At 43.5% G+C, this 15380-nt stretch overlaps 1 long non-coding RNA gene across 1 annotated transcript; it reads left to right on the plus strand.

Annotated features, from left to right (window-relative positions):
• Positions 1 to 3019: 3019 nt before the first annotated feature.
• Positions 3020 to 13153, plus strand: LOC134476826 (uncharacterized). The gene is made up of 2 exons (XR_010048584.1): positions 3020 to 3257; positions 12722 to 13153. It is a non-coding gene; the product is annotated as an uncharacterized LOC134476826 (long non-coding RNA).
• Positions 13154 to 15380: the final 2227 nt, after the last annotated feature.

Below are 15380 nucleotides of genomic sequence, written 5' to 3' on the forward strand. Positions count from 1 at the left end.
ACAACTTGTTAAGACCGATGGAGACAGAAGAATGAAAGCTTGATGAGACTTCAAAGCAAGATGATACTAAATCAGCACTAGCTATTATGATGTCTTGTTTTGTCCAAAATAGCTGTTCCTACCATCCAATCTTCTCTGCCTCATTTCTGTTGAGCTCTTTTTCTGTCATTTGTTGTCAGTTTGTCTTCTTCATTTTGCTTTCTACTCCATTCATTGTGGCCTCTCTGCCACTGTTTCTGAAGTCTTGGTATTTTCCTTTTTTAGAATATCCTTCAGTATTCTCTGTAGAGTTGAATTGGTGGTTGCAAATTCCCCTAGTTCCTCTTTATCCTGGAAGCACCTTGTTTTTCCATCAATTTCTAGGGACAGTTGTGCTGGATATATCAATCTTGGCTGGAGGTTATCTTTCAAAGCTTGAATTATTTCCCCCCATGCTCTTCATGATTTGATGGTTTGTGCCAAGAAGTCTGCTGTAATTCTGATGGGTGTTCCTGTGTAAGTGATCTGTTTCTTGTCTCCGACAGCTTTTAGTATTCTGGTCTTATATTGTATTTCTGGAATTTTGATTATTATATGCCTGGGTGTAGCTCTGTTTGGGTTGTAGGTGGCTGGGGTCCTGTACACCTCATACATCTGAGTATCTTTACCTTTTGCTAAATTAGGGAAATTCTCTTGGATTATTTCTGTGAATAGTTTTTGTAGTCCATTTGTTTGTATCCCTACTTCTTCTTTTATGTTCTTAATTCTTAGGTTATAGATCCTATCATCTTCTAGCCTTTGTATTATTGCTGTTTGTTTTCTTGTTATTTTTAAGAAGTTTTTCATTTCATGCTCCCATATCACAAGTCTGCCCACCAATTCAGATAACCTGTCCTCAGTTTCTTTCAAGCTGTTATGCCAGCTTTTGATAGAGTTTTTAGTTTCCTGGTAATCTCTTTGAACCTGTTTCACGTATTCTATGTTTTTTCTATTTTCTCCATCAAACAATTCTCCCCTTTTTTTCTGTTCTTCCATTCCACCATCTGTTTTTTCTTGGGCGGTGCTTAGCATTTCTCTAACTATTCTACTTATATCTTGCTTTATTTCATTAAATACTTCATTTTTAAACTTGTCTATGAGGCTCTGGAGATAACGCTTTATGTCTATTGGTGCCATGCCTGATATTGCATGTTTTCTGTCTTCCTTTGCATTTCCCTTTCCTGGATCAGTGTTCTCAGGATTGGGGACTGAGGACCCTTTCTTGTTGCTTCCTCTTCCCACACTTTTTGTTCCTTCCATATAAGCGAATGTAGGAGGCCCAATTTTTTTTTTCTCTTTTTCGGTTACAGTTTGTTTGAATTGAGCCAGCTAGGTGTTCTCGCCCACTGCAGTGTACTAGGGAGACACATACCTGGGCAGCCTCTGCTGGGCCCGCCCCTCCAGGTCAACCTACCGAAGGCTTCATCACAAGGGTGCACCTCCAGGGGCTGGGACCTGGTTTGAGCTAGCCTACTAAGTCTTAGTCAGCGGCGTCATGCAGGCCAGGTACTCCCCACCAATCCTGCTTGAGAGGGGAATATGTGACTGAAGTCACTGCAGCACCCTGTTCCAGCAAGTCTGCCCAATCCCAGTCCTTTGCTGGAGCCTCCTACTCTATGAAAGGGTCCTCGTTCCGCTCACTCACCGCAAGTCGATGTAGGGCTCCATGCTCGTCCCGCTCTCAACTCCATTTGCAGATTCCCACTCTCAGAGGTTTGGTGTGTCTCTCTCCCTGCCCTGCAGAAATTTGGATGCAGCAGTGGCAGCAGGAAATTCAAATCGCGGCTTCCAGTGGCACAGGTTCTAGCTTCCGCACTGAGATTTTATCTGTTCCTGTTATAGCACCAGGATTGGATTTCCAGTTGGTTTCTCTTAGCTTAGTTCATTCCTGGGTAGGCAGGGTGTATTTCCCTTGCTTAGGACTCCTTGTACTGCAGCATTCCTGGATTCTAAGCGGGGTATCTCAGAGAGCCTCTGTAGCTGCTGCTATCTATCCACCATCTTCTTCCCTAGTTAAAACTTTTTAAGTGACTCTCTTCCCCTTGCCACCTTTCATTTCTCCCTTCTCTTCCCAGATCTGGCTTTCTCCTTTCATTTCCCTCTTCCATAAAGATCCCATCCTGCCTTTTTCTCCAGCCCACACCCAACCTTTGAGGGCCCCCTGCAGCTGGGGGGGCTGACCTTGCACCCCACCTGGCTGTTCTTCTCTCACTACTGGCCCCCTTGCTCACTGACAATTCAACCTCTTAGCCTTCCTAGTCAACTGAGTCAATGTCTTTGGCTTACCGATTATCTCAGACAATTTTATGTTGTTATAAGTGAATTTCATATACTTGGAAATTTATTTAAAAATATAAATTATGTTAGCCTATAATTCTGGAGTATGGAAAGTCCAAGACTTCGCTGCGAGCTTTTGCTCAGCCTCTGGTGAGGGTCTTCTTGCTCCAGAATAACATGACAGAGCCATTACATGGTGACACAGAGCAAGTGTGTTAGCACAGGTGTCTCTTCTCCTTCCTACAAAGCCATTATAGGGATAGAATCCTGAAGATCCACGTTCATGACTTCATCTAACCCTAATTACTTCCCAAAGATTCTACCTCTCCAAATACATTCACATATGAAGTTAAAGATTAAGTGTCTAATTTCTTAATCCCAGTGAAAGTTTGGAGAGGGACACATTCTCACCACATCACTGAAGTTTATCTTCCATGTTGAAAGGTTCAACTGCAGACCCGCTTAGAGCGGGTTCCAGGTGAGTGTGTCACTGGACAGCGTGTAAGGAGGTCCCTCAAAGGGGAGATAAAGATCATTAACTTGGTCTGCTGAGTAGATTCTTGACATGAAAAGGATGTCAGGATGCACCCGTGTGAGGCACAGACAGGTGTACTAGGCAGAGTTAGAAAGGAAGAGAAAATGGGAGAAGTACTTCAGCTCCAGTAACCGGACGGGGCTCACTCTGTTACAGGGTTCAGAATGGCCTGCTTATGAAAACCTGAGGTCAGCTTTCACGGATTAGTTGTGGGCCAGAGTCTGGCAGATTGTTTTCTCAGTTCAGATTTCACTGGCCCAGAGGAGCCCTTATGGCTGGAGGAATGTTTCGTTCCCGTGAGAAGATAGCTCTTCCTTGGGAGTAGTGCTGCTGCAGTTCCTGTCTATCCAGAGGAGACTGTTTCTACTTGGGAGGAGGTGATCTCATCATGAATTTTTCTGCACGTCTGCATTTCCTGAAACCGCAGGTGACTTTAGATTTGCAGAATTCTAGGCAGTGCTGGGGGTAGAGTGTCTGGAGCTGGATGTTTTGAATGCTGGAAACTGAATGTCCCTGCAAACCCCTGAAATGATTTCAGCTACTGTTATCTTCGTGTCCTCAGACTTGACAGGAAGGGATGAGGCACACCAGGTAAATGAAAGGCCAGTAGACTTTACAATGCAGACACTAGTTAGGTGATTATCGTGCCCACTCTGACCTAGAATGGTAGTTCAGGAACAAAACGTTGGATTTCCTTGTCTCTTTTCCACCTATCTTTATTCCTTACCTTCTGCTTTAACAGGACACTGTCCTCTGTCACTGAGGGGCAGAGGCAGGATTCAACATAAGAGGTCATGTCCAGGGAGGATTGCCAAGCATGGGGTGGCTGAGGACTGGCCCTGTGTGTACAATGTCGTTTGTGCTTTGCCCACTGCTGCTCTGAAATCTAATTTCTGCTTACCTTGAGTCTTCTTTTTCCCTCTTTGGGGTGAAGTCTCATATCTTTGTTTTATCTGAAAAGACCTTGGCGGCCACAGATGATGGGAAAGAATCTCATAACGGGAAATCACATCATCCTCTACGTTCACCCAAAGCCATGTGGTTTGGATTTAATGTATTTTCAGTAACCTGAAAGGTGGAAGGAGGAAATTCTATTTCCTTTGATATGTTAAGTTGTGCACATCTTTTTTTTTTTTTTGCCATCCTTGACAAATGATTAGGTTCCTGAGTCTCACTTTTTAAAAGAAGTATACTTTTCAACAAACTTCCACTCAAAAGGACAGTGGCATGCCTGTCAAAAGTGACACAAGATCCTGAGCCCAGGGAAGAAACAAGAATCCAGCTGGGTTCCCCTGAAGGCTTTACAAAGCTTTCTGAGGCCTGATGGTCAGCTGGGAAGCACCTGAGAGCTGGCAGGTGGGCATATGCTCCTGAACTAATTTGCTGTGCAATTTGGTGCCATTTGTCTCTGCTTCACTGTTTCCTTATGTGAAAAATCTGAAAGCATAAAATGAATGCTGAGATGAAGTTTTATGGCCTCTGAGGTGTAAGAAGGAACATGTAGCCATGCGTATAGACTTTATACCAAGACAAGGTGACACTGGCTGGAAACTCAGTCGCCACACTGATTCCTAATGGTCTTGGTGCTTTTGTTTCTCCATTTGCTCATCTTTTGCTACTAACGTTTCCCAACAGCCAAGTTACAAAATGTCTAATATTTGTGCATTTTATTTAAATGACTTGCAATGTCAGCCCGTGACCTAGCTGTCATTATAAAACTCAGCATAGGTGTCACCTAACTTCACACAACTGGAGCAGACCAAATGTCCCGCCTTGGAGGTCTTCTGACTCCCAAACCCATGTCTCGTTCCCCTCCTGAGACAGCAATGCAGCACATCTGAGTTTTAAGAACTCTTAGTGTCAGGGCTGAGTAGGGGGTAATTTTGAAGATTTTGATTCCCTGGCTTAACACAGGGGGGTTATTGGTTCTGCTAGGGCAGAGAAGGCCCAACCCTTGTTATGTAATAGCTGCTGCATTTCCCGGGAAGATCTTGGCTTCGAAAAGTGCACTGGGAATGGTCTGCTGGATATTTTGGGCCGATCTATACCAGGGGAAATAATCTGAATGATTCGAAAGAGCTTTTTAAAGCCCACCAGGTACCGTGATGAGGTTGTGCGTCACCTGAGACGTCACTTGCCTTTCAGAGTGTCCTCCAAGGCTCCAGTTCACACCAGTGCATCTCCGCTCATTAGCCACTGGGCCGGATTGGAAACTTAAGGACCCTGTGGATGGCTCAGAGAAATTTAAAAGGACCCAAGAGCTTCTCCTATTAAACCAACAGGCTCAGAGAAAGAAAAAGAGATCTTGTTGCACGCAGCTGTGCTCAGCTGGGGTTGCCAGAAGGTGCAATGCAAGGGGAGTGGCAAGGTCAGGTGACTGCTGATCTGTGAGAATGATCCAGTGAGGGTTAAAGAGGGAGAGAGTGAGAATCAGAGGACCTGGGCCCCGCGTTACTATTCACGTGACCTTGACAAAGCTCTCTTCTTCCTTCTTTTAGTTTCCTTATTTACAAAAACATTCTGTAACCATATGATTGTTTAATTCTATTGCTGATGAGACGCGGCTGTTTTTCTCTCCTTAACTGACACACTAAAGAAATCATAATTTCCCTGCTCTGCAAAACTCACATCCAGATGGGGATTTATAGTTAGAGACTTCTACACATGTTATTCTATGGCTTGAATGCTTATGCCACCCTAAATTTGTGTACTGAAATTTCAACCCCCGACATGATTGCATTAAGAGCTATGACTTTAGGAAGCTAATAGGCCATGAGAGCAGAGCCCTCACACACGGGATTAGCGTTCTCATAGAACAGACCTGAGGCGCTTCCTTGGCCGTTCAACTGGACCATGTGAAGACACAGAAAGTAGGTAACTGTCTACAAACCAGAAAATGGCTCTTACCATACTTTAAATCTTCTACACCTTTATTTAGCACTGTCCTAGCCTCCAGAATGGTGAGATATAAATTCTTGTTTATACACCTCCGATCTATGGCACTGTATTATTCTGTAGCAGCCTTAATGGACTGAGACACATTGTTTCAATTATAAGGAGAAGCAACCCCATTATCCCACACTGCTGGGATGGCTGGTGTATTTATGACATATGGAAGAGGTACATTTCTTAGCCAATTGAAAGATGCAGGGTGCTGCACATTTATCCCTAAGCTGGCTACAGTCGGAACAAGACCAGCTGTTTCTAGGTACAGAGCACTGATTAACTGCTAAAGAGAGGATTCTGTTTGCAATCATGCATTTCTAACCTCCCTTCTCCCTCCCTGCCTTCCTCACTTTATCCATTGATTAACCCATTCATCTACTAATATACCTGTCCAAATCTTTATCCATCCATCCATCTATCCATCCATTATCCTTCATCCGTTCATCTACCCGTCCACTCATCCATGCATCCATCTATCCATCCAGCTAGGTTTCCACTCACCCATTTACCCACCCAACCTACACATTCATCTGGCCAGTTATGTAATCATCAATTTATTCACCCACTCATCCATTCATCTATCCAGCTATCCATTTGCTTATCCATGAATACTTGTGTACATCTCCATCCATCTCTTCTCCAAACAGATTTATTAGTGCATCCTTATTTGTAGAGAGAGTGGAAAGTCCTGTGTGGGAAATAAAGGGCATGCTGAAATGGGCTATGTCCTAGAGGGTGCTCAAACTCACAGAGCAAAGATAGCACAGATGGAATGATAAGGGCCAAGGAGTACAGGAAGGTTATGGGGCCTCTCTACCCCTCCACCCTTCTCTATCCCCTTCCTTCCTTTGGACACCTGTAATAAAGGGGTATCTTTGTCAAACTCCTTGAGCTGAATGGAATTGTGTGGTCACATTTACACAGCTGGGGAAATTTCTGTGGTCTCTTCATAAAGGCTTCTTGAGTGAACGGTGTCATTACTGCAGCCAGGCTTCCTGCTCACCCAGAGGAAGGTCAGTGGGGTAAATGGGTCCTCACTTGTTTTATTCAGGGAATGTTAATACCAAAAAGTTAAAACTGGGAGCTGGGGATTTAGCTCAGCTGCATAAGCACCTGCCTTGCAAGCACGTGGTTGTGAGTTCAATCCCTGGTACTGATAAAAAAAAAATCTATAAAAAAACAAAAGTCAAAACTGAATGTGGCTTTTGGACATAGTCTCCTAGAATGATGTCCTTTCAAGTTAACTACCATTTTATTATTAATTATTATATAAATTTATAATTAAAAGTCTAGTTCTTGTGATATTTTACTCTGCCCATCTTACTTTTAGGGTCATCTCAGTAAACTTGAGTTTGTTAGAGGAATGCAGTGAGGATAATGTGGACGGTGGCACATACCTACAATGTCAGCACTCAAGAGGCTAAGGCAAGAGGATTGCCATGAATTTGAGGCCAACCTGGGCTACAGAGAGAGTCCAAATCCACCCTGCACTACATAGTGAGACTGTCTCAAGAACAAACAAACAAATCAAAAACAAGAGTGAGCCTGGCCCCACACTGTTTCCTTGCTTCCCTTTTGCCATCTGATCTCTTTTGCAAACCTCTGCTTGCCTGTTTTTCAGATGCTCCCACCACAAGGCCTTCACTAGAACTGAGCAGATGCTGGTATCATGCTCTAGGACTGTAGGACTGTGAGTTAAATAAACCTCTTTTCTTTATAAGGCACTCAGCCTCACATATGCTGTTACAGTAAAACAAACAGACTAAGACAGTCGTCTATCCAGTAAATGTTCTCTCTACTAGCTGAGGACTGCTTCTGGGGGTGTCAATGCCCACATTTCCAGGCTGAACTTGTGTGGAGGCTACTGCAAGGTTCTGGGGCTTGAAGCACAAAGCTGGGTCCAACATTCACGGGGAGTGAAGTAAGTGACCCTAGACTGAGCTCACATAGAATATCCCCCTTAGCTGCCACTGAAGTCATAGTATTATAGGCACTATTGCCATAAACAATTTGGGCTCCACGAGCGATTTAATGTCAATGGCTAGCATTTTCTTTACAGGAAGTCAAGCAACAATAAATAAAATGATGAACTATCTTACACCTGAAAAACACACTTTCAGGAGGTTTTTGTTTCATCACATGCCAGAGGTGTCTCTCTGTGGTAGTGCAGTCTAATCCAGATTCATCGCTAGGAGCCAGTGTGAAAAGTGCTGCTCACCTGATTCTTTTAGAAACTGAAGCATTTTCTAGTGAGCTTTTAGGCTGTGGCAGAGTAAATTGAAGAGCTATGTGTCCTGATGAGAAGAACACAGAATGGAGTACGAGTGGAAGGAAACTTGGCTCTGGTCTTGTCTGTTCCTTGGGAATAACATTATCCAGGACCGTGGACCATGAAGAATTCTGATGTTGGTCAAGGTTCTTCACAGAAACAGAATGACTAGGATGGATGTCTAAGTAGACAGACAAATGAACAGAGGGACAGAAGACAGAAAGATAGATGGACCAATGTTATAGTTTGTGTCTGGATGTCCTCCCAAGAACTGATGCAGACATGCAGGAGTGGCGTTTTTGGAGCAGCTGAGGAGCAGCCCAGTTCCTGTCAGTTCCCCAGGCCTACAATGTGAGCTCACTACCTGACAAGCTGAATGCTTTATAGGGAGGGGGTTTGCAGCCTGCATCCCGTGTTCGGTAACCAGAGACTCTGGGACAGGTGAGCTCAGGCGGAGCCCTGGTTTCACAGGCAAAAGGATTCAGGCACTGAGAGGTTACGGGGTTTTGGAGACCCCACCATAGGCTTGCAGCCAGGCAGACTGAGACATCTTGTCTTTTGCGGAGAGCATAATGGCTTCCAACATGCCACATGGCAAAGGAAATGCTTTGTTTCAACAGACTCTCAACTTCACTGTGAGGGATCCTTGCCTCCCTGAACAAGGGGCTGCCCGTGTTTTTGTTTGACGGGCAGGCGAGTTTTATGAAGAGCACATTTCCTACAGACAGCAGGCCTGCTTCCCTTCCTCATGGGAGGCCCAGAAGGATTTCTCCAGAAGGAAGACAAGGAGCAAGCCCTCTGGAAGTACCAGAGCACTGGTTGTGCTTTCTCTCTGCTTGTGTGGATGTGAACCCAGGGGCAAAGACAAGGCTCCCTGAAGGGCCGTGGTGTGCTGGGTGCTTGCGCTTCTGCAGGAGAGGGTACAGGGTACTGCGACCGAAAATGTACTGAACATCCGTCTGTTACCCTCTTTGCTCGTTGCTAGCTGGTGTTCTAATCATTTTTAAACATGGCTGCAACAGGCCGGACTAAAGTTTTCCAGCTTTGTCTGTGCTTCCTCCTTGCTCAGCAGAGCTTACATAGCATTCAAATAGGTCAAGGCACCAGCCTCTGCCCATGTCTTGTGAAGAGCTTAATTTAAACTCTACCTCTGTCTATTTTATATATTGGGATTCTGGTTGAAGTTTTATTTGAGGAAAGCACATTCCACTGCTTTAAAAAGAACTGAAAATTTTGACTGAGGGAAGTAAGGAATAATTGAAGGAAAAGACTAAACAGGATAGAATGTGTATGATATTAAAATGTAAGAAAAAAGTAAGCAACCTCTAAATCACAGTCGGACTCTCTAAAGAATGATATTCATCAGGGAGAATGCAGGGAACATTGAGATGATCAATACACATGTCATGGAAACTGAGACTGTATTCCAAGGCAGGGCAAATGGAAATTTTAAAGGTAAAATGAAGAGAATTGTGTTATTTTGAAACAATAATCCTGGACCACAGCGATTAATATACCAAAGGTGTTCAGTGATCCTTCACAGAAGAAGCACCAGTCCAAAGTACAGCAGACCATTACTGGAAAGACGCCCTGGCACAAATGCTCCCTAGGTAAGGCTGTGATGGACTTTGCACCAAGTCGTAGTCATGGCCAAGTGTCTTGTGATAGTTCTGTGGTCGCACTGAAGTATATGAGTTCCCTTGCTTCCCAGCCTCCCAGTTTTATTTCATGTTTTGATTAGGACGTGAAATGAGTAACTCCATTTTGAGTTTGACACTTTTCACTCATAAGATCCTGCAAAACGCTTTTGCCCAGTACCCTTATTTAAGGTCTCCTCGTGAGTAAGAGTCAAATATTCTTGCATACAGTCAGAAATTACTGACAAGGGAAAGGCGTGTATGACACAAAGCAAAACACATCTTACCTGAAGAAATCAAGATGGGCCCCCTGGGAGCTCGGTCTTCTGACGTGTGTGCCTCCAGAGAGAGATTTGTTCAGAGCATGTGGTGATTTTTGTTCCAAAACAGCAGAGGTGAGTCTGTAGCAGCCTCAGCCCTGTGTCCCAGACCATGGAGACTGACCCTGCTCATTCCACACAGCAAATACTTCCAAAGCCTGGAAGCCTGGCTTGTCAACAAACAGACAATCATTTCCCCAAGTGCTAGTTTCGCACTCTGAGATCATAAATGTCAAGCCTGGAATGCAGCCCACATTTGGGATAAGAGAAAGTCCCATTTTCCACAGAAACATCAAGCTGCCCCTCATGTTTTACTTTTCATCATGTTTGTATAACACAACAAAATAAAAATGTGTTGCTTAGCCTCAAAGGGGAAACAAACACCCTCTGAAATTAAAAAGGCCTGGTGCGATGTTGACTTTTAGTTGTATTTTTGCTCATGGGAAAGAGTAGTTGCATTAGGATCAGATTTATTCAGAGAAGTCATCTGGGTATTTCTGCCCAACCAAAAGGTGCAATAACCACCTGACATGCTCTCTGTTGTTGGCTTTGTTTATTCTGACTGGGATTGTGGCAAATTAAGTGCACGCAAGTTTGAAAGCAAAGACTGGAAGGAAGAACTAGTGAGGGCTTGGGCCAGGAAGGGGTAAACCATGACTGTTGGTGGCAGCCAAGCATGGAAAGAATTTGGCCTGACCTCGGGTTTTCCTGAGCAGTACCATCACGGTGGAGCCATGCTTGATGTGTCACAAAACCCTGCTGGTGGAAGGGGATTCCCTGTGTCCAGGATTCTCCTAGAACATCGATCAAATATTTCTGTGATCATTGTGCTGATTTGTCAACTTCACTAAATTAAGAAAAGTCTAGCAGAATAGTGATGCACACCCCTGGTATGCCAGAGTGGGTCGGGAAGGTACGACCTTGGATGCTAGATAAGGTCCCTCTCCCTTCTCTGATGCTGATCGTGTGCTCTTCTTCCTGACTACCTAGGGAGAAGAGATTTCTTCCACCATGCCCTGCCATCAGGATAGTTCTGTGTTGGAGCCAGCTAACTATGCCCTGAAATTCCCCAAACATTAAATCAAATTAAGCCTTTTTCTTTTAAATTGTGGGCGTCAGGCATTTTGGTCCAGTGATGACTAGTACACCTGGGCTTCCATCTCCAACCTTCTTCAGAGCTCATGGGAGGAAAGCAGCCATCCCTGCTGAGGGTCTGTGGGCTGGCCTTCACTTCATCTCTGTCTCTGTCTCCAGCTTCTTCCTCTGCAGGCAGCAGCACTTATTCTGGCCATTGTCTGATGTTGTACTGCAGAAAGTTCTGGGTGAGGATCAAGATGCCACACACAGCTCAACAGGTCCCAGGGAAAGATATAGTTATCAGTGACTGAGTCAGCCCAGGTTATTCTGGTGACTTTTCCTCACTTGTGTGGACCCAACTAAACAAGAATTGTACCTCTTAAAAACGTCACACAGTTCTGAAGCAGCATGGCATCATACCTTTTCTTGTTTGCTGTTTTATTTACAGTTAAGATATTTCTCTGATTTTAGAAGATATTACCAGCAGATATTCCACAAAGAACCTACTATTATTGCTATTACATCTTCAACCTGTTAAGTACTGACTCTCTGCTAGGGACCTCGCACATATTACGACTTACCTGACCCTGCCAGGTGGGTCTTACCATCACCTCCACTTTGAAGAAAAGATGATTGAAATTCAAAGACATTGATCAGTTTGCCCAGGATTACACGGATATGAGTGCCAAAGCAGGACCCAATCCAGGCAGTTTATGTTACCATCTAGGAATTTTATAGCTTTGCTTTTAATTCTTTGATTTCACACTTTGTTTACTATTTCTGAAGGATGTAAGATCTACGCCTAGATTCATTCTTTTTCCTATGAATGTCAGTAGTTCCAGCACCATTGTCAAAAGGCTTCCTTTTCTGCATTGTATTACCTGCTTCCTTTTGTGAAATATCAGTTGACTAAATTTATGTGTGTCTGTTTTTAAGCTGTTCTGTTTTATTGATCTGTTTAGAGTATTCTTTCATCAACACCCTGGCTTGATTATTATAGATTGATTGGAATTCTTGAAGTTAGGTAGAAGCAGTCTTCCAACTTTGTTTGTGTTCTTCAATATTGGGTTGGACGTTGTAGATATTTTGCCTCTCTGTATACGCCTAAGAATCAGTTTATCAGTCCTGCAAACTAACATGCTGGGACGGGCCAATTGATTTTTGACAAAGATCCAAATGTAATTCAATGGGGAAAAAAAAGAACAAATCATGTTGCAACAACTGGACATCTGCAAACAAACAAAATGTCTTCCTAAGTATTGCATCTTATACACAAAAGCTCCAAATGGACCATAGATCTAATTATAAAATGTAAAATTCTAAAAAATATATAAAATTCTAAAACTTCTAGAGGAAACATAGGATAAAATCTTTGTGATCTGGAAATAAGAATGTCAAAGGCATAATCAACAAGATAAAATATTAATAAACTGACCATCATCAAAATTAACACATAAAATAATATAGCCACTCCGTAAGACAGTTTAAAAACCGAACAAACTTCCCTATGACCTGGCCATATACTCTCAGACATTTCTCCTATAAAAATGAAAATGTGTGATCACACAGAATTATTATTCATATCAATTTTATTTTGGAAATGAAACCAAAACGTCTAACAACCCACTTGTTCTTTCCACAGGTGAATGGTTAAACACACAGTTAGCTGCGGGTCATGGACCACGACCCAGTTCTAAATGGGAGGACCCATTGGGACATACAACACAGATGAATCTCAGAAACATTAAGCTAAATGAAAGAAGCAATTCATAAAAGGTTACATGCTATATGATCCCATCTCTGTGACATGGGACATCTCTATGTTCCATCTCTTCTGGAAGAGGCAGAAGTAGAAGGACAGAGACCAGATTCGTGGTTTCCAAAGACCAAGCATGGAGGGGGACTTTTTGGTGAACTGAAAACCCTCTCTGTGTGGGCTGCGGCGATAGTGTGTAACTATATGTGCGGGCCAACACTTAGAAAACTGTACACCTAGACAGGGCGGGCATACTGGGTGCACATTATACCACCATAAATGTACTTCAAAAAGCTCAAAATAGAGATCTGGAAACTGGCCAGAGTTCCATTTTCCTTCGGGTGGTCAAGGGGCTGTTTTTAGGAAAAGGTGATTAGTGTAGACAAGGGCCAGGCTGGGTTGAGGAAGCAGCTGGGTGTCACCTGGGGAGGGCTGGTGGAGACTTTGTGGGAGGCCAGAGCTGTGTGGTCCACCTTTATGTCTCATTCCAGGCAAGAGGGGAAATGTTCGAACACGGGATTGAGGGAGTGACAGGACTGTGTTAGATAATTTGGGGACTTAAGGGTTCTCTCTGCCTTCATTGTGGAGGGTGGTCCCCAAGGACCAAGAGTAGAAATACTGACCCAAGTTGGGAGGTCAGGTTCAGGAATAAGGAGGCAGGGAGAAGCTGAGGAGAAAGATGAGAACAGGCAGGGACACGACCTGTCAGAAGCACCCCTTCATCTCCACCCTCTTAATACTATCCTTGTTGTTGAGAGGTTTCTCTTGCCCTCATAGAACATTCTCGTCCGGCTTCCCTAGGGCACCGGGAGAGAGAACCCACATGACTTCCGTACGCAGCAGACAGAATTGATGCTCGGGAGAGCAGGGTTTCCTCTCCTTTCCTTCAAATTATTTGTTCTCCTGAAGTCTGGACATCCTTTTAGGGGGAGCGTGCCTGCTGCCAAGTGGAGGAAGGAGGAATCAGGCCTCTCTGTTCAGGAGAATTAATGTAGGGGAGACTGAAAACCAAAGAGACAAATCCCAATGCCTCGCTAAACAGGTTCCAGCATCCGGATAACCAAGATCCTAACTACGTCTGACTCGGCACGCAGTTTTAGAAAGTTGTTCTCTTGCTCACTTGGTCCCCAGATGGAGCATATGCCGTGCTTGGATTGTAATGTGAAAAATGTTTCCACAGCACAAGTTGATCTCCCGGAGACTGAGATTTATAGGGAGAAAGATTTTGGTAGAATGAAGCTGTTTATTCCCAGCTGACACGGATATGTTACAACAGAAGACAGAATCTAGAGGATAAAACTGTTTGGCTTTGCATAGAAAACAGCATCACAAATTATTGCAGCTAATTTAGAACCACTTTGAGGTGAGTTCAGCAGTCTAAAAATAGCGTGTCACTCACAGGAACAGCATTCAGGGAGGTTTTCAGTTGCTAAAGTAGCATTGAAAATTGAAGTTTATTATCACACAGGTCAAAAGATTTGGAAGGCCCACAGTTGCTGAGTTGGTCTATTCAGAAGTCTGATGACATTTAGGGTCATGCTTACTTGCTGAGAGTCTGGGATTTTGCCTCATGGTCACAGGAGGGGTGCCAGCACCCTGATTACTGTATCTTCACATCACAAGGTCCAAAATCACAAAGTAAGGACTGGAGCATGTAGCTTAGGGGTAGAGCGCTTGTCTAACAAGCATGAAGCCCTGGGTTCAATCCCCAGCATGGCCAAATAACAAACAAAACAAAATCCATACAAAGCATGAGTAGGTTTCTGTTTGTGTACCTATTTTTTTTTCTAAATGAGGTTTTTTTTTTTTCTCAGAAAACCCAACAGACCTTTCCTTTCATGTTGCTGGCAAAACTAGGTCCTATGCTCACTCCTAACCTACCCTGTGTAGATCTTGATTCATACCCATGAGCCTGGGAACATCTTCCCTGAGCAGTGCTGCTCAATAGTTGAACAAGCCTAAGATTGAGTATAGCGAACTATAATAGTTATATTTGCTGAGTAAATAGATCATGAACTAGGTTCTGAGCTGTGTTTCGCATGTACTATCTAATCTTTAAAAGAATAGTCCAGCAGTTGGAAATCTACAAATTGCAGTTGGGGTTTGGAAATGTAAAGTAATTATCACTCACCACCTTATGGGAGATGGAGTCAAATCTTTTTCTAAGTGGCTCTAATCTTGAGCTGTTAAAATCTTGTGGCAAAAATGTATAATTGGCATATTATAGAGTGTGTGTGTGTGTGTGTGTGTGTGTGTGTGTGACAGAGAGAAAGAGAGAGGGAGATATATATAGAGAGAGAATGGACTTATCAGAAATCGAGTAGGAGAGGTTTGAACTTAAAATAAAAATGGATCAAAGATCTAAATGTTAAAATAGAAACAATCTGCTAGAAACAGGTAAAACTCTTTTATAAACACAGGCAAGGACTTTATGAATAGAACCCCAGTGGCACAAGAAATAGTACCAAGAATCAACAGATGAGATCCTGTTAAATGAAAAAAATTCTGCACAACAAAGGAAACAGTGAAGAGACAACCTATAAAA

This window comes from Cavia porcellus, unplaced genomic scaffold (assembly GCF_034190915.1).
Source record: "Cavia porcellus strain 051 isolate PalLab524CR breed Dunkin Hartley unplaced genomic scaffold, mCavPor4.1 scaffold_7, whole genome shotgun sequence".
In the NCBI taxonomy this organism is placed as follows: Eukaryota; Metazoa; Chordata; class Mammalia; order Rodentia; family Caviidae; genus Cavia; species Cavia porcellus.